This window comes from Micropterus dolomieu, linkage group LG20 (genome assembly GCF_021292245.1).
Source record: "Micropterus dolomieu isolate WLL.071019.BEF.003 ecotype Adirondacks linkage group LG20, ASM2129224v1, whole genome shotgun sequence".
NCBI lineage: Eukaryota > Metazoa > Chordata > Actinopteri > Centrarchiformes > Centrarchidae > Micropterus > Micropterus dolomieu.
Window position 1 is genome coordinate 14,524,400 of NC_060169.1, and position 27,626 is coordinate 14,552,025.

General features: G+C 37.9%; 2 protein-coding genes across 7 annotated transcripts in view; one reads left to right on the forward strand and one right to left on the reverse strand.

Moving 5' to 3' along the window:
* The window catches only part of gpc5a (glypican 5a), a 310,361-nt gene that overhangs the window by 260,807 nt on the left and 21,928 nt on the right, over window positions 1–27,626 (forward strand). The gene's annotated exons all lie outside the window — the stretch shown is intronic.
* gpc6a (glypican 6a) overlaps window positions 1–27,626 on the reverse strand; it is a 297,605-nt gene that overhangs the window by 91,664 nt on the left and 178,315 nt on the right. The window lies entirely within an intron of this gene.

Genomic DNA, 27,626 nt, shown 5'->3' on the forward strand with positions numbered 1-27,626 from the left:
TGACCCCCAGTACACGTTAGCACTATGTGCACTGTGTACTTGGTGAGCTGAAGAAACAGACATGTTGTCAGCCAATTATGATAATATTGTTTATCCTGTTTGTTATCCAGAATAGAGTGCAAGAGTGGACAAACAATTCTTAAAAATTGTTTGTTTCTGTCTCTCCCCTCTATTTGTGGATACTTACTTGAGTGTTAAGGGAAACCAAACAATGATCAACAATATCAATTCTGTATATGAAACAGTAAGGCTCTATTTTAATTCTATCCTCAAAACAAGTGGGTGAAATAATTTTGTTTGCAATAAATGATTTTCATGCAATCAATATTTCGTGTTAGGTTGAGCAACAGCATTTTTAGTTGATACTGTGATGGACTTTTGTTTACAAACTATACTAATTTATAAATTTTTTTTGCCAATGTTGTGTAAATTCTGCCCCCAAGATTGTGTTTCTCATTTGGTTTGGTTCAGTATTAAATAAGAATATACATGAAAGAAAATGGCAAATGGGAATCATTACTGGCACACAATTGCGAGCATTATTGGCTGTCTGACTTTTTCTCTCTCCATGGACACATATTTAAGCTGTAGCCAAACAACAGTGTTTTCTTAATATTTAGCCAAGCTGTCTATGATGAACTGCATTGGACTGTGACCCCATGCTTTTGGGGTCACGGAACAAATATTTCTCTAGGGCTCATTGGTTTCATTTTGGGATTAAAAACTATTAACATTTTAAAGCACAAGTATAAAACACAGCACTATCGCTAAAGGGAGAAAAGCCTCATAATGTAAAATTACTTTTAAATGGGCAGAATTGCTGGACAGCTGGACAGTGTAATGGACAGTTACACAAAACAAAATTATTATAAATAATACAGGTTATTCCATTACTGAACGTTGTGATTTTCTGAAACACACTTAATGTATTAAAACTAAACTAAAACTACTCAGTCTCAGTATTTCAGTTTACTCTTTGAGTATTCATGCACAAAAACATAAACCATAAGATAAAGTAACAATAAACAGAGTCTCATTCATTAAATGCACATAAGAACACCCTGATTCAAAACCGATTTATTAAACATTTAGAAAAATATGTTTTCAATCATATCGGTGTTGATGTTGATGAATCCCAATCATTCATTAATGGAAAGCATGAAAACAGGACCTTAATCATCAGGAGTTGACATATCCTAATGACACTGGATGAGAAACGTCATATTAGTCAGCGGCGAACACCCACATTTATAATCAAGAGGACCATCATGACATTTACTAGAGTGAAAAATTAAAAGCTTCAGTAATGCAGCATTTAAGGCAATCAGAGCTGGCTAAAAAATCCAACTACCCAGCAGCAGCAGAGGCACTACTGCCTCACAGAAGAACAACCTCTGACAGGGGATCACAGAGGCAGTGAACTCGCATCATATCCTTTCACAAACCAAAAAGTTATCCTGACTTTCCAATAAAGTGCAAAACAGCAATGCAGAGGAAAGTTAAAGGCCACAGGAGTAGAGACCAGTGTGTTCTCCCAAACTGATTCTGGGAATGTTTCAGGTTCTTCCAGGTGGGAGCAGTGCAATCACACCCGGCTCTGAAACTTTTCACCAGCTGATGGACTAGGAAAGTGATTCTCCCCTTAATCTCATGTCCCTCTGAGTCCCTAATTACACATTAAACAAACACAAAAATAGCATCTACAATAATCTGACACTTTTTTCAATCCCCTATTCATTTCATTAAAAAAAGGTTGGCATACAGTATCCTGAGGCCGGCCTATAACCTGTGCAATGTTAACTTTCAACAACAAAAGCCTAAATGATCTGTTAACACATGCTCTGAGTTAGGTGTAAATTACAGTCAGATGTCAGAATAAATTGGACCATTTTTCCCTGCTTACATCAGTGAGGACTTCTGAATGGATGCGGTGTTACCTTGTTTTTTTGTGTGACTGACTTTGTTTCTAACATGTTGAGGGCCACAGCATAAAAAGGATTCACATTTTTCTTCTTTGCCATTTTAATTCTGCCTTTAAAGTCTGCACAATAGCGACTATTGGCAGTTAGAACTAGCTACCGGAGGGAAAATCACAGGAATGGGAGCACATTTTACCCTAAGGTAAAGGGTAACTGAAGCTGTTTAATTCATGTGTTATACATATATTGGCATTTCAAAACTGTCAAAGTGAATGGATACAAACAAACATACTCAACTTTGACATTTGAAGGCTAGCCAAATTTGCTTTAATTTTTTTTCTTGGGATGCACAGAGTTGTGCATGAAAAATAGATATACGTACGTAGCATGGATATTGATTAAATGGTAGGTCAGTTCATGCATGGTTATTCATCAATCAAAATCAAATTCACTTTAAACTACAAGTGAGAGTAAACCAATGGGTGAATACATGAATACTAAAGGCCTTCATCCCCAGGCAATATCACTCTACTTTGATGACAATGCATTTTCAACTGATGACATTGTGTGCAATGATACTGTACGGAGCGACCAGGTGGTAAAATCCATTCTCCCCACATACATGATGCATATCACACTGGAACTGACAGCATCAATACAAGGGGCTCGTAATTAAAGCCCTCTGTTGTAGGATATTGAGGAACGGGAGGCAAATTTCTCAGAGCCCATCAATCACACGGTGGCAGCTCATTTAAAACAAATTTAAAATTAAAGTTGCACCAGCCACTGCCTTTTACAAAGAGCAATTGTTTTCTGACAGCTAAGTGAATCTCTGCTGAAATCTCTGGGAGAAAGGTTGAGTGTAGAAGACTTTTATGCAGAGAGCTGACAGACTGAATAGAGGAGCCCATTCTCTTTTCTCAAAGAAATAACTTTGGCTGTACTTGATGCTCTCTGATAGCAGCAGAGGGGGGGGGGGGGCACATTTTTGCCTTGTATAATGGGCTTTTAGACACAATGGCACACAGCCAGCTAGCCAAAACAGAGAAATTTTGCTATTCAGCATCTGTTGTATTAAAAGAAGCTTGATGGTGTCCAAACGTACCATCTGGCTCTGTAAATAAAGGATGAGTGGATATCCATGCCAGCTTCTTCTGCAGAAATGTAAATTGGTTGAAACATAATTTGTATCCAATAAATTGTAATCAAGGACTGTTATCACATACATATTTTGCCAAATATTTTACACAAAAAAGATGAAAATACTAGTATAAGTAGACAAAGGCACCATACCATGCTATTGTGGCCCAAAGTCGATTACTAAAGTTGTAGACACTGCTATCATCCACTGGGATAAGCTAGGGTTCTGACGCATGAATTAAAAACATATTAAATTTTGTAACATCTAGTCTACGTGAAGATTCTCACACTGGTATGCAGTAGTCATTGGAGAGCCAGGCACATGTTGACATTTCTGACATGAAGAACTGCTGTCATTGAAGTCAGAATTTGTGTACCTTTAATTTATTTCCCATCGTGCAACTGTATCACCCTCATTGCAGAGAAGGAAATACTGTACATTTCAGTGAAAGGACAAATCACTGACATGCTTTAATAAGAGGCTTTTTGCTTTATATTATCTGCAGAGAACCTACATGATAGAAATAACTGGTACTGTATGTTAAACAGGCTCTGAAGGCAGGCAAAGGATTGACAATACCAAAAACAGTACAAGATTTGCCCTCAATTACATTCAGTTTCTTGCTCTGTCCCTGACTTGACTTCATGATAAATATAGTGGTTAACTACACTTGAGATATATCTACCTACTTCCTTCCCTAAAATGTTTCTGTTGGGACTTCATTTCTGGGGGATTCTGCCTAACGAAGACGTTATAATGCATATGTTGACACATTTGTTACTAGAAGTAGATGGGAGCTCAGTAGGTCCACAAGTACAACATCTAAAATACAGTGCATTCTTACATAGTAAATTAAACTACAATATGTATGCAGCTGGCATAACATTGAAATACAGCTTAAATGTTACCACACCTACAATAATAATTAAATAGTATAATATACAATGATGTAACAATGTGCCCATTATGGCATTTATCCAATAATACTTGGGTACTTGTACATATGTAAGATTTTGACTGCAGAATGTTTACTTGTAATGGAGTAATTCTACATTGGTATATTGATATTTTTACTTAAGTAAAAGATCTAAATAATTCTTCTGTACAACTATCCAAATGTAACTTTCAGGAATTAATATGCAGAATCAAAACAGCATGTTTCTTACATTTCTTACCGGTTCTGGTCCTCTGTACCCAAACCTATGATGTGATCTTGCTGCCAGCGTACCAAGCAGCAGGCAGCGCGATAAAAGAACTAAATCATCCAAAGAGAACACTGATTTGTGATTGCCTCTGGTGTGGATAAGACTGGACTGATTTTTTTAAGACTTGCTGAATGATGGCATGAACCAGGAGGGACTTTTAAGACTTGCTGACTGATGGCATGAATATGAGGGACTGGAGCAAAACTGCATGGCTTAGGCATAATAATGAAATAAGAAGGAGAGGAGGAGGAAGGAAGTTTTTGTTTGATCTTTCAATAAGATCCAATGAATGCAGACCTTCTTCTACTTATTATTACTTTGACATACAGCAGTTCTCCAGTACTACCAAAATGACCAATTCATTATTATTTGTTAGCGAAGCAAGATGACATATTAACCCGTTAAATGTTATCTAGAACATGTTTTTAAAGATGAAATCATGACAGATATACTCTATTTCTAATGCAGTCATTGTGTTCAAGCGTCTTTTGCCTCCTCCTTTGCACTGTGTGACTGCAGCATCGCTGAAGCTCTGCTAACAAATTGTCGGATCCAATCCAAGTGCAAGGACGTCAACATTGTTTGACAACCTCATCAAAAAGAGGAGACCAATAAACCAATAAAGAAGACAAAATATTGGCCAGAAAATGGGCTTTATTAACAAGCACGCACAGAGAAGACCACACACAGAAAGATGAACGTAAGTGGTTTGGATGGCTGTGACCAGGCTAGCCTACATAGTCTGCTAGTTTCCTTAGGTAGTAATCCTTTCCTGATCTGTCTCAAAACCAACAAGTCTCAGCTCTTCTAGCATGGAAGGTCTTTAAAAAGAGAGGCGGCCTTTTCCCACATTCATCACTCCTGCCACACATCAGTGGCCTGTGTGACGGGGTGGATGCAGAAGAGTGCATGCTACATGGGCCTATCATTGTGAACCACAGGAGATGTGCTGTCTGTGGAGCCCAAAGCATGATAGTCAGCTGGTAGTGTCATAGGTCTCTGTCATTTAACATTCAGGAGGTCAAATAATAGTTAATAATAGTAATCATTATTGCATTGTTTTAAAATTCAGGTTTCTAAAGAAGTGCTTTACACACATTTCATTGCAATGTTGAAATATAATCAAGTTATCATTTACCTAAATGTGATTTATAAAATCTTAATGGAAGTTTTGATTTTTCTGGCAAACAACCTCACATAAACATTTCCTGATCTGCCATCCATGTGATTAAGATTTTGTTAAGTTTAGGCAACAAAACTCCTTGGTTAAGCTTAGAGAAAATCACCTTAGTGGGAAAAAGAAACCACTGTTGACTGTCAGACCATCCACCCACCCTGCCTTCTCACTGCTTGTCAGGAAAATGTAAATTTCTCATTTCAAGTATTTGAAAAAAGACCAATGCTGTTGTTTTTTGTGGCGAAGACACAGTAGGGGATACAATGTCTTCCAAAAAAAAATGTTGGTGCACATCTTTCCACATGGAAAACATAATGACAGGGATTTCAATGTCTTCAGAAACTGAAATGAATTCAAGTTAAAATGGGACATCGTCTGCCCTTGGCGGCATATTTGAGGTGCCATGTATTGCATTGCATTGCAATTCGCAGACAAGGACATCTGTTTTCTCTTGGGAGAATCCAGCCTTAACTCTCCATTGCAAAACTGACGGCGCACCATGTAGCGGAAAGCTCTGCTTTTTAACAGGAAAGAGAGGAACTGATCTGATAGACAATGATTGATGCTAGACCCTAACACACCCACGGATAATGTATTCTTCCTAATCCCAACCCACTCTCACCTGCACTGCAGAGATGTATGCCCCTGTCCTCAAAAATAACAACCATAATCACCCTGTCTTGTGTGCCTGTGAGTCATTCACTGTGCTTTACATTATGTGCAGCTAATTTATCATAACAACACAAGGTGCTGCAATATGTACCTACAATATGTAAAATAAATTGACATTTGAAGACAAGATGACAAAGTGGTATTTCAATTAAATCAATATACAATAATCCCTTAAACATTTTCAAATACCTTAGCATTACCCACATATAGACTTGGAAAGTAATGAATTCATTTTGTATTCTAAGCACACAAAGATGTAATAGTATTTTGTGATTTTAAAAGTGTCTTGCACAGTATGCACATTACATCATTCCTCTTTGCTCCCATCTTTCAAAGGCTCATTATACTTAAAACATAAGACAAAAATTTTAAAAATATAAAAATGTTATACTTAGTTATACATATGCAGTGAAATGCAGGTTGGCATTCCCTCGAGGCTGTGCTAAAAAGGCAATAAAATACAATTTAAAATAAGAGTAAAAATAAGAATTCAAAAAACAAATATAAAAGGATAAAAATTCAAAGTATTAAAACGTTCAAGTGTATATTGGCCTGGGATGTTATCATTATCATGCAATACCTGCCTAATGATCAATTTGCTGTACAGTGACAGTGGAAGTATGCTAATTGCTCTTTCCATAGAATTATATTAATTTAAGTTCTTCTACACAGTAAATATAGTAAGTTGTCTCAAATAAATATAAACAGCATAGTGAATTAACTTTCTCAACACAGATGGGTCACTACTGACTCTAAATTGGGCCTTTGGGGATCATTTTCCTTCAAAACCACCTGCACTATCTACTGAGTGTGAACTTTGAGGAGTACTTGTCATTATCTTAAAGCACTAAAATAATTGTCCTTGAGGAAATTAATTACCTTTGTGCACTGTTGCTGTGTAGAAAGTGATTTAGAGTTAATGAAAGCTGAAGCACTGTCATCTCTTCCACAGTCCCTCATTTTTCAGGCTAATAAAGCGAGTTGAGTTGGTGGGTCACCCCAAGTTGCCCAGAGCACACTGCATTTGTGCACATGATTCTTTGTTTTGTGCCTTTTTTGGCCAACATGAAAAAAACAAAACAAAGAAAATTAAAGATTATTCTGCTTCAGCAATCATGTGAAACTAGAGTATAAAATCATCTCAGTCAGGCACCTGTTTTGCAAAACAAGCTGCAGTCTCCACCACAATGAAAATTAGTAATGTAAGGAGATTAATCAGTGACGGCTAATTGCATTACACTTCAAAGATAAAGATACGATTATGAAGAATGTGAAAATTCATACTGCTATCAGAGGTAACTGTCAAGGCAATTAAAAAGCTCTACCATTATTGTATCCTAAATCTTTTGTTGAACTCTGAGATTCATTGTGATTTAGCATAAAAACAATCTGAGGACAGTTTAGGGCAGTTTGATGCTGAAATTAGAATGAGATGTTTATTGGCTGATAAGATTCAGTCCCTCAAAAATATCTACTGCACCAACTTCCATTAACATAATAAAGAATGCAACCTCACACAATCACACATGTCCATCACTGAAACAATCCTGCTCATCAAGATAGTTCAGGTACAAAAAGAGGTGAAAAGAATAGGTTGCTATTTCAACAGCACTCTGCAAATCCAAGTCCAACCAAACTGAACTGCTTCAAAAAATTTTACCCAACCTGGGCGGAAAACAGGCTTATAGACACTACTGAGTGACTGCACTGCACCTACACCCATTGCAGATTGATCCTCTTATTTCTTGTGAATAGGGCCCCTCAGCCTGAGGCTCAAGACCTGTTGTGTCTATAAATCTAAGGAGAAATGAAAATGAGGTATAGCCAAGGTGGCCGCAGGCTCAGGATGACTGCCAGGCATAAACTAATTAGTGTGGACAGTGTTGAATGGAGAACATTATGGAGTTGGAGTTAGTAACAGCACCTAGCAGGTTATGAGCTTTTTTAACCAGTTGTATTTGGTAAAAAATGTGGCCACTTTTTTACAGTATATACTTTGCATGTCCACATATACACATTTACAGTTTCAGTTTGCTTTACTCACTGAAATCTCTCTCTAAACAGATTTGTCTGTCCAGCCGTCGTATCCTGAGAACAGATGAGTTGTCCAAAATGTTGAAATGCTATTGAAAGTTATATGCAGTTATAAGCTTTATGAGCAGCAGCAAGTGATTGGCAAACCTTTTTGCCCTGGGATTCCCTGGACCATGTAGAAGTTGCCCTATCTTATTCCCGAAGGGTGTTGCAGGCGCATTTCAATGATACGCCGCCAGTGAGCCTTGCTGCCAATTTCCCCCATTGGCAAACATCTGTAAAACTGTTGACAGGACATCTCCAACAATAAACAAGGTCAATTATTATTCTCTGTATTATGAATGTTTAAACCATGAAGGTTTAATATTTATAAAACTGTCCTACACTAATGTGCATGTGCGGTGGGACGCACAACATTGAAGAAAGCATTAAGTGGGAAAACATTTTCGGTTTATGGGCTGGGCGAGGAAGTTTTATTTGCAAAACTCCGCGCCATTTTGGAGTCGTATAATACATCCACACTGCATATATTATGAAAGGAAGTTTGCAGTCACTAATCAGAGCTTTCAAAAGTGCTGCATTTTTGGTTATACTACCATTATTATGAAAATAACAATAACCAATTTAATCATAATATGTTTTTTGCTATATTGACATAAATGTACATTAATCCAGGAAATAAGATTCTTTAGTAGCCCCCCCTCCTCCACCCTTCCACCCCCCCACCCCCTTATTTTTGATGCCAAACAAAAACCCTTGGATTTAAAACATCACTGCCATGAGCAGGTCATGAAATTAAGTGCAGAAAATGAAGCAGAAATCCAGTTGAGTGAGAGTGGGCAGCATAATCCCATGTATGAACATTTAATTAAGCAGTCCTTTCAGTGCCTCTCAGCCATTTGCCTATTTGCAGGGACCCAGCTTCCTTAAATCACATCTCTGATGTTCTGTATTAGTTGTTAATTAATAAGTTGACAATAAGATATCAAACATGACCACTGGGAGAAATAATTTGCATTTTAGAAAAAAGGTGTGAATTTTTATATTTTGTTTTTCCCCAGTTTGTTCCATCATTCCATTTCAATGACAGATTAAATCTTCAAATACTATATATTCGAAAGGTGAAATTAACATCCTTTCTGATGCAAAATAAATATTATATATATAAATATAAAATATTTTATTCTTTGATTTATCTTGAAGTCCAGGTTTTATTTCAAAACCGATCTTGATCGACCTTTTCAGAACACTGCGCTGCATTTTCATTCATATTAGAGCCACACTGCTGGCACAAAGTCTTGTGTGATGAAAGAATCCAAAAGGCCAAATCATGTTTAAGTGGCATTTTGATGACATTTCTTTGGCCTGTTTAACCTTTGGTGAGTTTCATTTTTCTTGTGCATTACATCTTATCCATGCAGACCCATTTCTCATTCCCTACACCACCAAACACTATTTTTATAACTTCTCAGCAGAAGCTCCTGGATAACTGCAATAGGAATAGAGACAGAGGCACCACCAGTACAGCTGAAAAGCAGAGAAAATTAGAATTCACTGTTGTTTTAAAAGGTTTAGGGACAGAAATAAAAAGCATGAGAGTGGACTGTTTTGAAATGTCATGCATGTTAGTATCACATACAATGGAAATAAGCAGTGGATCTATGTTTATACTGTAAACATGATCTAAGCCTGCTAACTCCATGGAGGAAAGAGAGGGATAAGCATTCTGGCAAAGATTGCTGCTGGTTTGGCTCAGACCAAAAGTTGTTGGCCTGCTCTCTAAGGTTCATCGCTGAGATTGTCTTTTTTGGACTTTTTGTTTGGGGGTAAGGGGAAGTGTTTTTAGGGGTACCTAAACTACAAATGTGGCGACGTCGTATGGTGAGTGTATGTTTGTATGAAATTGCCAGAGAGCAGCACTTGTTTATCAATTTTGAGAAGTTTAGTCATTGTCAGCAGCCAACAAGAAGTGCTGAATTCAAGAGATAAGGTTGGCAACAATTACAATGGCCTACAATGCAAACTGTGAGAGCAATTTTTAGTTACATTAGTGTCGCAGTTCTTGGGATGGCAAGGTCATTCTGTCAGTTCACCACATTCATGTTCCCCACATGATGAGCTGTTATAACATGGGTGACAGGGGTGGAAACAGCAATTCTGTGATAATCAATATATCGCTATACAGTCATAAAATGATACATCACGAAATCTGTCTAACTATGATTAGAAAATGCCCCTAAAAAGGTTTTCTGTATTTATTTGCTGCAAATTCAAACTGTTAGAAAACAGCACAATTCTGCAGCACACATTTTTCAGCCAGTAAATTAAAACTCCAGAACTACAGAGCATCCATGAAAAATCATTATAAAAACTTTTATTTATAAAAGGCACAAAACATACAAATTCACTGAATTTACAGAATTTGTGTGTTGAGTGACACAGCATTGTGCTGTCCTTTCTCCACCTAGTGATAGCTGTATTTTTTAGGCCACTGGGAATTTTGGGGCCCTGCGATGGACTGGCGACCTGTCCAGGGTGTACCCAGTCTTTCGCCCGATGTCAGCTGGGATTGGCTCCAGCCCCCCGCGACCCTGTACGCAGGATAAGCGGTTGACGATGGATGGATGGATGGATGGATGGTAATTTTGGGTTTGAGTTTTGACCCTTTGGGGTTGCTGTGGCTAGTCTGTGTGTAGTGCAGAAGCAGCAGAGTAGCAGGTCAAGACAGGGGAGTTAGCTCTTTTTTATTTCACACAGAGCTCAGGAAATATGTACCTTAAGTATTTGCACAGTTAATCACGCAGGATGTTAAGCATGTGAAGCAAAATGTGTAGTTTATGTTAAGATTATGTTTTCGTGATCAAGATGCTAATGTCCTTTAGCACATTAATGGAGATTCCCATTCTACATTAGCTTTGAGCTAACCGTCAAAGCTCTATTTCTTTTTTTTCTTTTTTTTATGTATCGATATGATGGGCTGGAATATCGATTTTTTGGCACACCTGGGTGATCCACTGACAGTGACTCCACTGTCCTAAAACTCAAATTCTTTATTTGTACAAAACTGTGGTTTACAACAAAAACTCAGGAAAACTAATGAAATCCCCCACAGCCTCGGCTGTACTCTGTGTTTAGTCCTAATTAGCAAATGTTAGTATGGCAACACTCTAAGGTAAGATGGTAAACATTGTAAACATTATAACAATCTCCATGTTAGCATGGGGAGCATGTTCACATACTTTTCAGAATTGTTATTTAAAAATGTGAAAATTGCCTCAGATCTAACAACAAGACAAGTCATTTACTTTCACTGCCCCCACTGAAGTGAACTATAAACCTCACCACTCAGCACATGAGACACCACATAAAACATGAAACTTTTCCCATTATGGTCTGCCTCAGTGATTGCCTGCTTCAGCAGGGACTCTGTAGCGTTAGCTTGAGCCAAGAAAAGGCTCTGTACCTCGCGGAGGGAGACAAACCATTCACAGCAGCTAGTTGGCTTGTTTTTGTAGTTAATGAGGCTTGAAAAGTTTTAGGAATGAGAAAAGTAGAGCACATTCTCACACCTCACTTTTGCTGTGAGAAATGGACACTCTTCTGCTTAGGCGCAAGGTCGTACTTTGCTTCAGATTTAATGAGACACAGTGTGCATATTTGGGTATTAAAATAAATGCTGTAAGGCAGAAACATGAAGCCAAGAAAAATTTTAGGTCTACGTTTAATATTAATATTAATAAAGGGTGTTCCCCACCTCTTGCTCAATGCATGCTGAGATAAGCCTCAAGTCTGCAGAACCCTCAACAGAATAAGCGGATGCAGCAAATTAATGGAGATGGATGGAAAACTAAAATAATTAGATAAAATAAGACATATCGTAGTGACATATCCCCTCTTTCTACTTTGTTAATTTGTTCTCTTCCTTTGTAAAGCCAACACTATTTGCCAATTGTTTCACTTAAGGCAGTCACTTGTGCACATAGAACAGTTGTTAGGTGAGAAACCCCGCTGGAAATATTATCCATTCCACATTATGTACTCTAGAAGAAGGCGGACGAAATAACAATTCAATCCAACAGCCCAGAAATGATGCTCATTCTGTGAATTTTGCACTGTTGAATTATTGTTGAAACTGTGTCAAACTGGTGGTGACTCAAATCTCCAGTTTGAGGCTGTATTTCGTGTCGTTATTCAACTGCATTATATAGTGGGGTGTTCTCATTATTATCTTGTTCATGTTAGACAAAGCGGTAAACATACCAGTAAAACAATGACCCTAGAACCCCATCGCAGCACTCCACTACCTCCAGACCATTATTCAACCCTTCACTCTCTTCCATTTCTTCTTTACTTCACAGTCAGTTTGATGGATTCTGTCTCCATTTCCGGGCACAGGCTGAAAACCTGTCGCTTTCAACTAAGCTCTCCTAACCTCCAGTACTCCACACTACCACCTACCAGAACCAAAGCTCATGACCAACCACTGCTTGTGGCTCTTAATTTACTTTTCTGGGTGATGGCACACTGATTTTTAAAAATTGAAAAGAGAACTGGCTTACTGTATGACAAAGCCTGGATGCTGAGAGGTACAGGACAGGATCAACAGCAGGTTTGTTAAAGCCTATAAAAGAGCAGTTATAAATCACTATGTGGGACGTGCGTGTGTTTTTCTGTGCACAGTGAGAGGCCCAGGCTTTGACAGAAACCAAATGATAAATATTCTTAGGTTGACTGACACATCTGGAGTGGTATGGGTTCATGATCTAACTTTGTTCCCTTTCTGAATGCTTAGCTGAATCTCTGTACCGTGTGACATCCCAGAGCTGTGAACAAGCTGTTGGCACCAAGAGATAACACAAAACGGGTTGTTAATTTGCAACAAGGTCAGAATCCAATTATTGTTACTTCATCAAGAGATTTAATCATACAGGGCTAAACTTAGTATGAACTTTGGGCAATGTAAAGCAATAATTTTTTGTTGAGCCCATTTGTTAATGGCATAATCTTACCATTCCCAGGTTTAGAAACATACAAATGTTAGCCCTCAAATATATAACAAACTCCCACAAGAACCACTGAAACATGAGGTGCAGTAATGCTGATCATGAAAGATCAGGACGGCAGAGCTCTGCCAGTGTCCTCCACCCAGTATCTACAGCACATTGACCATCAGTGTTTGAAGAGTTCTCTTATTGGCTTGTTAGGCTTCAGTTCAATTATATTATTGCACAATTGCTGTGATCACCAATTGGCTTCATCCAGTGGAGAATACACTAAATTGCTAAATGAGTTCATCCACAACTTATTATTAACCAGCAATTATATGAAATTACATAATGATTTGATTACAATGATCGTTGCTGCTTTTGCAAATTGCATATTAAAAACATGCATAAGCACTAATTGTAAAATTGTATTGTTCAGCAAGACAGAATTTCCTAATCCGTCTATTCAGTTAAAGTATTTTACTTTCCTGTGATGATGGCACTTCTCAAAGCTTTGGACTGTGAGCCCACCCCCCTCATGGGGGCAGCTGTATACTTTATGGGCCAAACCCCACCTCCGTACCCTGCAGGCTAGCAGCTTGATGCCACATTAGACATAACTAGCATACCCCACCCAACTCTCCAACCGAAATGTTGGCGATTAATTAATTAAATAATATACTATGACACCTTACCAGCATAAATGCACTGGCCTTGCAATCAAATGACTCTGCATGTACCATTATCCTTGGAAAGTAGTAATGTAATTAACTCTGAGTAGTAAAATATAAAGTTGTTACCAAGTTAACCACTTTCAGACTTGGCTCTTTACCAAACCTCGGGGGTAAAGCTACAGTTCCTCTTGTCTGTTCAGTTAATTATATTGACAAAAGCCACCTTTGCTGAGGGCATCTCTGCGTCTTCCAAAATCTGACACAGAGTTCAGTGTTGAGAGGCACTGGAGAAGTCAATTAGCGAGGCTCAGAAAATCAAAGTGATTTCCCCCCATGGATGATATTCACACCCGTTGAATAGCAAGGAGCAAATTGGCTGCACACACCATTACATTACTGTGACCCCATGGATAAGCAGCTTTGTCTCAACCTGGCTGTTGGAGTGCCTCTCCCCATGAAAGCTTCCATGCAGAGCTTTGTCAGACTAATCCATCCTGCAGAGTGTTTCCTGCGCTTGAGTGAGGATACTTCGTTTCCTCAGAAGAAAAAAAACAGAGCCTGTGTATTGTTCACTTCTATCCTTGTTACTGTGTCATTTCTAAATGAAGGTTAGCTTTTGTTTAGCCAAGAGAAGGCCCGCAGCCATGGCCAGACTCTACACAGCTCATGTTCTCTGGACGGATGTTGTATGACAGTTTTGCCGCTTCAGCCTGCAGTCTCTCTTACATTTTGAAAGGCAAAGAAGAAAGGTGGGAAGGGGATTTTGTCAAATAGTCTTTTTACTCTGTTTCCAATGCTTTCATTTGAACTAATTGCCTATGATTCTCTGATTTTGATTAATCAGACTGACTGCAATTATTTCAAGGCATTTTGGGAAAATGTGTGTTTTGTTTCACACGTGGGATTTATATTTTAATCATTGACAACTTCCTTTGAGAATTTCCACTGTTGGTCAAAATTACTTTGCTGTATATTGCAATGCAGTACAGCCATTTAGCCAGAACCTGATTCATATACTTAAAATGTGTAGTTTAATTCTATTTCGACAAAAATTATAGAAACACTGATGCAAAGAATTTCGTCTTGACAAAACTAATGACATTTATTTAAGGCTCCTCAGTCTGAAGTATTGTTTTAATTAAAATATATTTTTCTATTGATATTTTATCACACACACACACACACATATATATATATAAAAATACACACACACACACACACACACACAAATATATACATATACATGCATATATATGTAATTGTTAGAAGCAGGAAAAATGGGCAAACATAAGGATTTGAGCAACTTTGAACAAGGGCAAAATTGTGATGGCTAGACGACTGGGTCAGAGCATCTCCAAAACTGCAGCTCTTGTGGAGTGTTTCCAGTCTGCAGTTGTCAGTCTCTATCTCTATGTCCAAGGAAGGAAAAGCAGTGAATCCGCGACAGAGTCATGGAGAGCCAAGGCTCACTGATGCCCCTGGGGACGGAAGGTTGGCCTGTGTAGACCGATCCAACAGATGAGCTATATCAGTCAAATTGCTGAAAAAGTTGACGCTGGTTCTGATAGAAAGGCGTCAGGCCACACAGTACATGCACATTGGAGTCCATGCCTCAACCAGTCTGGGATGTTTTGGTGGCAAAAGGTAGACCAACATTATGACCAGCAGGAGGTCACATTATGACCAGCAGGTGGTCACGATGTTAGCTAGCCCGGTTGTTTGTGCTTCAAAAATCATGGACAAAAACACATACGACGAAACGGAAAGTTGAAGCTGAAAAGTTAAGAAAAAAAAAAGTTGCTCGAGGCAGGTGCAGCAAAGTGCCCTAAAAATTACAGACGCTCGTGCACAATGCAGTGGGAGAGAGAACGTTGTAAACAAACACCAGTACATTTTAACATGCTGGAATCATCACTGTAGGCGCTGTGAAGATGGCCAAAAAACAACCGAAGAGGAAAAGGTCTGAAGAGTACAGATTGTGAAACAAGTTATATGACCAGGCTGTTAAAATCGGTGAGGCTTTCAATGCTGGAGAAACCGAGATTTGAAGGGAATGAAAACTGACACAGAGGTTGCTCTGTCAGTGTGCTTTCACAAGCATGCAGAAATACTTTCACTTTCCTTTAACGGCATATTAAAAGCATATGTAGTCTATGCAGAACAAATCACAGTAATATGATGTTTACAGAATCCTCTTGTTGTGTAGTGCATGGCTTTCTTCTGATGGAAATTAGCCTGTTTATTGTCTCTAATTCGCATCGGTTGTTATTTGTTTTATATCAATGTCTGATGTTGAATTAATTTAACAGAATGTTGCCAGTGAATGTGATCTTGGATTTCACTCAGCAGGCTACCAGCTGTTATTTAGGATCTAATCATTTTTAGATATATAGGGACATAGTACTAGCACTGACATGGGTGCACATGAGTCATAAGAGATGAAGGCAATAGCAAAAGCCAGGACAGCCCAAAGCAGTGATATGGTGAGACTGATGATGATACGGCTTATTTATTTATTGTACTCAAGGGCTCAGCTGAGGTGATTACTTTACATGAGAGCTAGATATGCGTTTCTAATTTTGAAAATGTATTTTAATCGCTAATTTTGTAGTATACTGTACTTGCATAAAATTCTCAAGAATGCAGGAATAAAGGCCTATAAAGACCCAGAGCCCTCGACAAATGTTTTGTTCGGAGAGTGTCCAAATTTTTTTTGGGGCCCAGTCTGCCCGTGAGTATAGGTAATTTACCTTTTCTTAAAAATGCCTACCATGTTGTATAATAACTACCTTCTAATACTACACTACCAAACCACAATTCACCCTGAATTCCACATTTTGAGAATCTAAGCACCTGATTAAGGAGAGCCAAATTTCAGCCCCTCTATAATTTCAATTTAGTTTTTTCCCCAACTTTAATTTAAATAGATATATCCTGCAATATTCACTATTTTATGTGCCACACACAAGAACATAGTAACATTTCTGACCGAATAATCCGGTTGTGGAACCGGACCAGCGGGGATCTATGAGGGAAGCATATCACCACCTTTGCAGGAGGGGGAAACATTTTTCATCTGTCTCAATAGATGCCATGATCTCAGCTGTAGCCTGAGCAAACTCAATATCCTGAGGATAGGATTTTTTGTAAGTGAGTTTTCACTGTGTATATGTTTCAATATCTGACATAAAGTTTAAATTTAATAAATATTTTGAAAAGAAGAATCACATTGCACCGGGCCCATGGATTTCCTCATTTTTGCTACAGTGGTTTGTGGAAAGGTATGCCTCTTATAGCCTCTCCTTGAAGCTCACCAGTGGGACAGAGTTAACAGTGTCCAGGCCATACAGAGCCATCCATCCTGAAGTACAAAAGTGACACCAGGCCACAGCCTGTGCCAGATGATGGAGGCTGCCACCAACCCTCAGCTAAAGCAATGCTGGACAGACCCCATTCCCTCGGTCCTCAGAGATTTACAGTCTTACTGACATTCACTTAGGATAACACAGGGGCACCAAAATAGAGGTTATTTATTTATGAGCACTTCCAGGAACTGCATGTCCACATGGTTTTGGATTTCATTAGAAATGGACATGCGACTGTCACAGAGATTTCACCTTCATCACTGGACTGTAGGGGCTAAATCAATGTGTGCCTGGTCCTCACTGGTGTCCTGCCCTGTGTGTAATTTAATGTCATCTCCTGGGTAAGGAGTAGTGTCCTCTGTGTCCTGTCCATTTGTTTAATGCCCTGTGTAATGTGCCATGTACTAGTAGGTGTTTGATTCAGTATCATGGTGTCAGTGTCATGATTTCGTCCATTTTGTCCAGCATTAACAAGTTTCTTGGTGGTAGTTTTTCCTTATTTGATTCAAAGGTCCAGGATGTGCTGTATTCTCTTAATTAGCAGCAAGTATGTGATTTATGATGTTGGGCTACATAAATGCAATTTACTTCTCCTGACTTGACATGTTTTCAAGAGCCACACCAATGCAAACCCTGCTACTGCTGAATGACTAAAGCTAAGTAAGTTTGGGCTTGGCCAGTGCCTGGATGGGAGACCTCCTGGGAAAACAAAGTTGCTGCTGAGATAGGTGTTGGAAGGCCAGAGAGGGGGCAGTCTTCCCTAGTTATTTACTCTTTTTACAGAAGTAAAGAAAAACAGGTAAGAAGAAGACTGAAGAAGAAACCTATGAAGTGACACTGCATCACCTCGTAAAGAGGATCATAAGAACATGTTACAAGGCATTGCAGCTAAAGAAGAAAACAACTACTGGCCACATAATTTTTCAAAATGCAGAAAACATATGTTGATAATTAGTCACTTTAATTTGATTATTCATGTCTACAGTGTAATTTCACCATTGTTACTTCTAATTTATTGTTATGTCTAATATATGTCTGTCCCGGAAGAGGGATCTCTCCTCTGGTGCTCTCTCTGAGGTTTCTAAGGGTCTCAGGATAAAGGGTGCCTCATGATATACAGATTGTTAAGCACTTTGAGATAAATTTTGTGATTTGGGGCTATATAGACAAAACAGATTTGACTTCACTGGAGATGTCAAAGAGGAAAATTCCTCATTTTATCCAGACCACCAGTATAAATATAAACATTTTTCATCTTTGGACACATTAGCTTTCCCTTCAGGGTCACCCTCGCAACAAGAAGTTAACGTTGATGTAATAGGCAGATTGTCATTTTTGACTTTGACGACCCCTTGGATTTCCTTTTACAGTGTAATTCTCACAACAAACTTTGCACTTATTAGCTCTGTTACTTTATTAACATGACGTGACTACCAAATATGGCAACCACGATGAGTAGAAGTTTCCGACATTTAGTCTTGTTTATCTTGTAAAGTAATCTGAGGAGTATAATTACACACCGAGACACTCTCCACATTGCTGGCTAATAAGTGGCAGGCCCCCACAGCACCCAATGAATTGAACAAGTTTACCTGTGCCAGAATTAGTGTCCAGCTGACCATAGCAGCCAAACTTTCAACTAGAGTGTGGTGTCTAAATGGGGCCAAATCTCATCAGAATCTTGCACTGTATATCAAGTGTAACCTCTTTATTCAATTTATTCATAGTATAAATTAATAATGTTGGCTATTATATTATGCACAAAGGATAATGGGAATTCTAGATCAGCCCAGAAACTCAAGCACTCTGCAACACTGGAGTGTATGCACAGCGTAATTAAACATGTCCGAGCTATCATTCAAGTTTCCAAAAGCAAAACAGACAGAACTTGTTACATTGAGGATATTAAGGATGATTGAAAATTTAAGTGAACAAATCATTTAGTTTCTTAAAAGGTTTATAATTCTTTATTTTACAAAATGAGTAATTATAATTCTAGTTCATAACTTCAGCACTGAACTGGGACAAGAATAATATAATGAGGACCTTTGAGATCCTGTTTTGATGTAACCACTTGATGTCAGCTATGAATTGTGGGCTTTTTTTCAAAATTTTACTTGGTAAGTACTTCAATGAATGTCAAACATGAATAATAAATGTAAAGACTCTGAGTTTGTGATGTCTGGGGAAGTTAGTAGACTACCAGAGGTTATTTATAAGGAAATATAAGAACAGAATAGGTTTTGGATGTATTGACCTTTAATTCAATATTTCTGAACAGGACATTTACTATGTTGTGTTTATTCACTGTCACCCAGATGAAACCATAGACTTGAATTTGACAAACCTCAGGAAGAAAAACTGTTTATTAAATAAATCTAGATTCTGAAAGTCCTTCCTTAAACAAAAACCAATAGTGCTAAAGCAACAACACAATAGTCTTTTATTGAAGCAGAGTGAAAGGTTTTCTTTAGGAGGGACACACTATAAAGGAAAAGCAATCTATCAGTGTGTGTTTTAACTCAATCTAACCAATTTACAGCATAGTAGTAAATAGGTAAAACAGATTTACCATGTCAGTCTAACACAAAGCCAGTCAGTCTTGTGAAGTTATTAAACTATCTTGCTTGAAGACTATGAGAGTTTTAATTAATGTTTATTTGGTCTACTTTTTATTAGGCTTATCTAAAGAAACTAACTGACTGGGGTAGCTGCTGCACACTTTACCATTACATAATGGTTTAATCTTATGAATAGACCAGCAATTACCTCTATTCACCTCTTACACATGCCCAATTTAAGGTATTTCTAGACCTCATAATTGGAGATTTGACTCCATTTGACTATATTACATACAAATTCATATGTAACAGAAGATATTTGGTTCATTTAATGCTTCGTTAATCCTTATTTGAAGGGCTCTTGGCTTAGAGTAAACATGGCACCAATCAGTGTTCACACAGCTGAAGCTGCAAGGGTTGGGTGATTGGATATAAAAGATCAAAAGCATTTGACGATTCACAGGTTACACAAAACAAAAGTAGGCTAAAAGTATTTTAGTTTTTGCTTCGCCCATTATTCTATGAGACATTATTGTTGAGCTAATACATTACAACATGTTGGTTCACAGGTCCTCATCGTTCCCTCTGTTATTTGTGATGGGGTCGATTATGAAGTGCACTGTTGACTGTGACTCATCACTCTCCGATTTCCCATCAAAGCTTTGTTTTTTCCTCGTCGTTTCAAAAGAGGCCACAGTATCATGCACAGGACCAATGTGCTGACTATGAAGAGTGAAATATTTTCGGTCCCATTTATGCTCTTTCACGCATAAAAACTGTGATTGGTGATTATTCTTTAAAGTCTCAACTTAGTATTCTGTGTTGCACAAACAACTTTAATGCACTTAAAGACTTAATGTGAGAACTATCAAGATATAATTTAATAACGAGCCCAGGAAAAGCTGTGTTTTTCTGCTTGTCTCTATCTACCAGAAGGACCATAGATTCTTTTATTCTTCTATTAAAACCTAATAAGACAAAATGTCTTCACCTTCAAATAAACGTTGTAGTAACATTGTAGCAACTGGAATTGTGTTTTTACCCAGTGCGGTTGCCGGCTTACACAGTCCACTAGGAGTTTGTGAATTTGTAGCGACCACAGATTAGAGAGAAAGGGTGTTGTGTTCGAGTCAGTCTTGGTTTAAGTCGGGTGTGAGTAAGGGATCGTTGAAGTGAATGAGGGGCACTGCAGCTCTCAACTTTCAACAGAGTGGCTCTACTGGGGCAAGATCAAAGAACTAAGTCAACCAAGGCTGCTGCTCAACCCAGACTTCAGTCAACCAACAACACACACTAATCTCTTGCCAAGCAGAAAGGCATCAACCAAACTGAATCTAATGAGCATCTACCATACAACAACAACAAATAGCAAATATAAAGGGTATATAGTAATAATATTCTATAGTATATATAGTAAACAGTATATAGTTTATTTACCTTAAACTGCAACAGGACATACTAGTTGTTTTCGAAGACACTGAATATATCGCTGAATTGAAGAGACATATAAAATGCTAGACAAGACATTTCGACTGATGTAATTGTGCAGCCATAAAACAATGGCATATTTTATGGGGGTGGTGATGGAGCAGTGGATAAGACACATGCCTTTGTTGTGAGGGCCCTGGGTTCCCACTGCAAGACATTTACCATTACGTCCCTGAGCAAGACACATAAGCCCTAGTTGCTCCAGAGGCATGCGATCTCCGATATGCATAGCAATTGTAACTCGCTTTATATAAAAGCCTCAGCTAAATGACTAATTATTATTATCATTTCACTCAATGTAAATTGTAGCTTCAAGCAAAGCATAGAAACAACATTACATACAACAGATATAGGGTCCAGATAACGATGATTTCAGTAATTGAGTATTCTACAGATTATTTAATCGATTCGTTGAGTAATCGTAAGAAGTACTTTTGCTTGGTGGAGCAGACAGTAAAATTACAGAGTTGTTGTTTTTTTTTACCTTAATTTTTTACATAATCCCATACTTTGGACACTTTATTCTTCGTCCCTTGCTATTTTCTCTCTCTTCCTCCACTTTGCAAACAGCGGTATCATAATCGCGTTGTCTTAATCACAACGTAAGCGCGATGTGCGATAATAATTGTCTGTGGGCAACAGTGCGCTCTAAAGTTATATGGATAAAACGAAGCATCAATGCAAAGAATTTGTGTCGATGCTTTTTAGTAATCAAATTAATTGATTTTATCAATTAATCGTTTCAACCCTAAGTAGATATTAAACTGTCATAAAGTGGGAAACTTTGTTTTTATTCCCTAAAGCTATGTAAGGGAACATTTCAAAGGTGAAAGTCTTATTTCACAGGGCTAATTAAGTATTTCAGATCATTTGCATCAATTGATTAGTGAAGAAAATTAAGTTCAAACTTTATTGAGCTTAACTTCTAAAAGGGGGAAACTTGGAATTAGATGCCTAACACTATGAAATATCAAATAATAAAATACTAGTAATACGTCTTTGCACATTTGCACCAATTTACAATTAGTTTAAATTTGGTGAAATGTGACACACAAATTCTTGCAGTTGACCAACAGCACGCTGGAGCTGGAGAGTAAAATAAAGGAATCAATCATATCTTAGTGTTTGTTTTGCACCATCCACTCTTTTAAAACCCTCTTCTGCTTGAGTATAAACAGACAGTTATGAGAGCACTTCTGACTTACTAGGGTTAGCATGTTATCAGTTGTTGGAGATTGATGAGATTGACTGATTGCATTTTCAGTAAATCATGTCTAAAATACAATTTTCACTAAAATAGTGACATTTCAGCATGAGGCACCTTTTATCATGGTTCATCCACTGCAATTAGTCTTTAACAGATGTGATGCCGCCGTCTTCCACTCTGCCTCTTTCACACATCCAGTGTCACACTGTCTTTATCTCTGTCTCAGTCTCCTCACATATGCATAAATATTACAAATATTCATCTCATTTCTTATCCTTAATTCAAGTTACCTTTGGGCCCCTACTGGGCCACTGCAGAAAACACTAATGCTTTCAGAGACTAATAAAATAAACCTGTTGGGAGTGTAACCATACTTAGCCAAAGAAAAGCAGAGTTGCAAAAAAGTAGGCTGTGACTTTTTTTCTACATACAGTGCATCAATTGGACTAGAATATGACCGGACTCCTAGTATCTCTGTGAGCATATAAGGTGTACTGAGAGAGGGGGAGAAAGTTTGCTCAGCCAGATGATTGGGCATTCAGAATACCCAAACCTTAATTCTAGTGTGCAACAGTCATTTATGGCTTTAGGATTCCTCAATAATGCATCAAAACCCACAAACCTCCAGGGGAAGCAGTCAGTAATCAAAAAGTAAGTTAAGGTTTTCATAATAGGGCCCTATAAATAACTGGGGACAGAAATGAGGGCATGTAAAATTGATGAGGGATGATTCAAACCCCACGAGGTAGAGAGAGCGCAAGGAGACATAACGTGATGTTGAATGGCCTGGCGATATGTAAAAGATGGAATTGCATAAGTGATTTGTGTCACTAGTATTACTATACAACTGTACAGATACAGTATATGGACATAGTTCCAGAGGTGCCGTCTTTGAAATGGTGCTAATAACGTAGAAATACACTTCACTCTTAAAAGCTGCATAACCTATGGCTACCAATTAGAAGTTTTACAGTAGAAGAGCTGAACCTTTTTTATGTTGAAATTTTTGGTCCTTTCTACTCCGATGTATTACATCCATTCTTCCAAAAAGCCTTAAAACTTGGATAATGTCTTTTGTTGCAAACTGTATACATGTGTAGGGGTGGGTGATATGGCAAAAATTTTCTGTCACAGTATGTGTAAATTTATTTCATGTTAAGGTATATATCACAATACAGTAATTGTCTTGTAAATTCAATTAGGAAATGGTTTATCGTACTTTAGCACATTAGATTATTTTATTATTTATTTGGAACCTCCAAACAAACAGTGCAACAGTCTGACTTCACGCCAGCTTAGTTCAAGAAAACATACAGAAACATGACTTTTATAACAAAACTTCCACACATTGTTTCTGAAATGCAAAATACGGTGTGCTTAGGCTAAAGACACTCTTCTGTGAAAAAGTATTTTAAAACCAGTGTTTTGATACTAAGACCTTAATGAGGCCGTGCAAAGCATAACCTTATGTAACTTATTTCCTCGACTATACACTAAATAATGTAACCTTTATTTTGTGGTAAAATGAGGATGTTATTAGGATTGCTTTAGGAAATCAGTAGTGTCATAATTAAATGGAAAATGTTAAGAAAAAAAGAAAATCAATCAAAAGTACACTATAATAATAGGTCACACAACAGTAAAGAATTATTCTTACTAGTACTATAGAGGGTTTATTACAGTAACCTATGGAGATTTCCCAATCTGAGTCCTTTAATATTGAATATTTGCTGATAAAAATATTTGTCTGATCAAATACTTCTATTTACCTAAATGATCGTTGAATATGTATGGCAAATTGAAATAACAGATGTAGCCTATTCATCTGTAGTAGCTCATTTTCATGAACTACTTGATCCAAATACTGAAGGTCCAGGTTAAAAAATATTAAATCTAAGCTTAACTTATTGATATGATATGGATAACAATAATATGGATATGAAAAAATATCAATTGGAGAACTGGCTCCTGAAATGAACATGACGTGATCAGCTAGAGAGAAGACATATTACTCCGTTGGAGTTGTGGAACTACAAAAACATTCATCCCATACACAATTACACAGTGGTGTAACAGAGCGAAAGCTCTTCACACACAAACAATCTTTAGTCCAGTAACGACACCGGCTGCAGAGAACACTTTAACCAAACAACAGACAAGTTTAATTTTGGCCTGACAGTAAACAACCTCTACTTTTATTGATCCACGACAAAACTCACAGCAACTACATCAACTGTTTCATTCACTGTTGCAAACTTGTTATGCCATGTGTTTAACTGAATCACCACCTTGTCTTTTATACCTTACATTTAACTGTTTTGTTCCTTAAGCTACATTTATTAAATATCAGAGGCTATATAAATTACTGATTTTTTATGATTATTATACTACAACTACTACTAATATTAATCGGTGGTCTTGGGGTCCTCCACCTAAATATCTTTAGTGTTAAACACATGATTTCCTCCATTCTGGTGAAATTTTTTTTACCAATTTCTGCCTTTTCTGCATCAAGAAACTTCGAACGGCAGGTGGCAACTCAAAATCTAAAAATATACCAGAATATATTGCAGTAAGGCTCTCAGACATTCGATATTGCTTTGAAATATGTATTCTCCTATAGATCAACTTTCTCATTTTAAAATTTACCTGCCCTATACTCTGCTGTGCATTAGCCTACGTTACTGCACTGCTGTTATGGTAGTATCCCTTTCTGTCGATTGGTACAGTCAATTAGGAATGTACTGGATGAGACGAGCGCACTGCCTTTCATCGGTGGTGGAAAACCAAAACTGAAAACACCTATAGTTAGACATATTTCTCACCACAAATCCACACAAATGTTATTTTCACCACCGCGGATAAAGTGCAGCTCACACCCGCTTCAGAGGGAAGCATCCTGTAGCAGAGAGACAGTCCCAAACAGAGCAAAGGTGTCTCTACGCAGCGAAACAGAGCGACATTTGCGTGGTGTTATTCTCTTGCTAATTTGCGGCTGACTGTTAACTGTTTCTGTAGAAAAATATACTGGCTTTATACTGATGGACAACAGTGGTTATATTTAAATGTTTTGATCAAAATTATTGCTAGGGACAATTCAATAGTCACTGTCAAGCCCTGTGCGCTTTCTCGTAACGTTCAATCGGCTGCTTGGACAGACAACCCAACGATATCAGATTATTTTCCATGGCTTTGATGCATGATCAGAATGACAGACAAATAGATCTGGGGCTTGTTTTTTAGTTGTTGTTTTTTTTTTGACATCCGGGGCTGGGCTAATGACGCCTCTGGAGTACAGTAAAGAAAGAATTGGAATTTGATTGGCTTATTTTAGCCGATACCAATCCATTAAAATAAAGCTGGATAGGCCCAAGGATTGGTTCAGTCCCTCTCTAGTAACCTTGCATCCGTAACAGTGAGACCAGTGAATAATCATGGGCATTTGCATATCTCCACAGTGAAATTTAATAGTTTTCAAAAAACTTCTTAGTCAAGGATTCAGACAAGTATTTCACATTGTGTGCACTACACATACATAGGTATGGAAAATAAAGTAAATAATGCTGCTGATTCAATGTGGTTATTTTCAATGCAGGCAATTATACTGAGGTCAAAAAATACTGTATTATCTGGGTTCTTCTTAGAAGCATTCAAAGCCATCTCATATGAGCCACTCAGCATGCAGTATGTTTAAAATGTATACTGATAAATGCATCTTTCCAATCAAAACAATAACGACTGAATTCCTACTCTACTTTAGTTTCAGGGACATGAAGGTATTGTCCTCAGCTGACAATAGAAGACTGACAGATGGATCAACACTCAGCAGTGAGAAATTTGAATGAAACCATTCTTGATGGTTTTGGCCAGGTGTAACGTCCATCTCTCTTATTCCAACTATACCCTCTCAGGTGCTGGTAAACAGTTCTCAGTTTGTAGCACAATTGAAATCTCATAAAGAGAGAAAAAAAGGATTTTATACAGTTTGCCAAGAACCACAGGAAATGTCCTATTGAAGATGTGTCTTTTTTTCGTATTGAAGGACCTGCATTCCCTTTCCCACTTGCACATATGTATTACTTGTGCAGAATTGCATAAGTCTGAGTGAAAAGTAACATTTTAAAACAGCATGTGCGACAAACCTGGTTTTGAAAAAAAATGTTTTGTTAATCAAAAACTGACACTTTTTGGTGCTATTAACTGAAGTTCATGAACCTGAAAGGCTTCTTATTTACATTTTTATTTACATTTTATAAATAAAGCTACTGATTCATTATGAGGAGAGAAGGACACTGACTAGAATATACACTTGCTAACAATATAACTGGCATGAACACACTGTAGCACCTTGATCTAAAACCGTGCACCACGTGGAGTCCAATAAGTGGTACAGTGCACTGACATTTACAGACAGGTATGCATTCACGCATACATTTCACCACAAAACCACATTAGCGCCATCTTGTTCTGTCTGGTCAGCATGCTGGTATACGAGTAAATTCACAGTGGCTCATTTAGAACAAGACTTCTGACTCGGTCTTGTAAGGGAGCCGGAATGAGCCAAGAGTAAACCCCCCTCCAGCCCCCCATAAAAAACAAAAAACAAAATGTACCGTAGTGAAGAAGAGGAGGGCCAAAATATTTGAAAAGGAAAGATGTTTTTGTCTCAACTTTCTGAAAAATCTGCCTCTACAGTATCTTATTATTACGAGTAAATTCAGTGTTTTCCTTTTTACCCTATATATGCTGCCCCTTGGTAGAATTATAAGGATATAAACATGCCGTAAACTTTCATTGCTATGCTGATGATACTCAGCTATATCTAGCGATCAGGCCAGATGATTCAAATCAGTTAGCCAAACTTCAAGCGTGCATACAAGTTACTCAGACAAAACTGAAGTTATTTTACTTCAGCCCAAACACCTTCGAGATGTATTGTCAAACGACATTGTTACTATGGATGGCATTGCCCGGGTCCCCAGTACCACCGTGAGGAACCTGGGAGTTATTTTTGATCAGGACATGTCCTTCAACCTGCATGTTACTCAAACTTCAAGAACTGCCTACTTTCATTTACACAACATTGCTAAAATCACAAACATCAAAACGCTATTGCAATTCTTTACTAGTGGGCAGCATAATAAAGCCTCTAAAGCCTCTCCAGCTGATCCAGAATGCAGCAGCACTTGTTCTGTCAA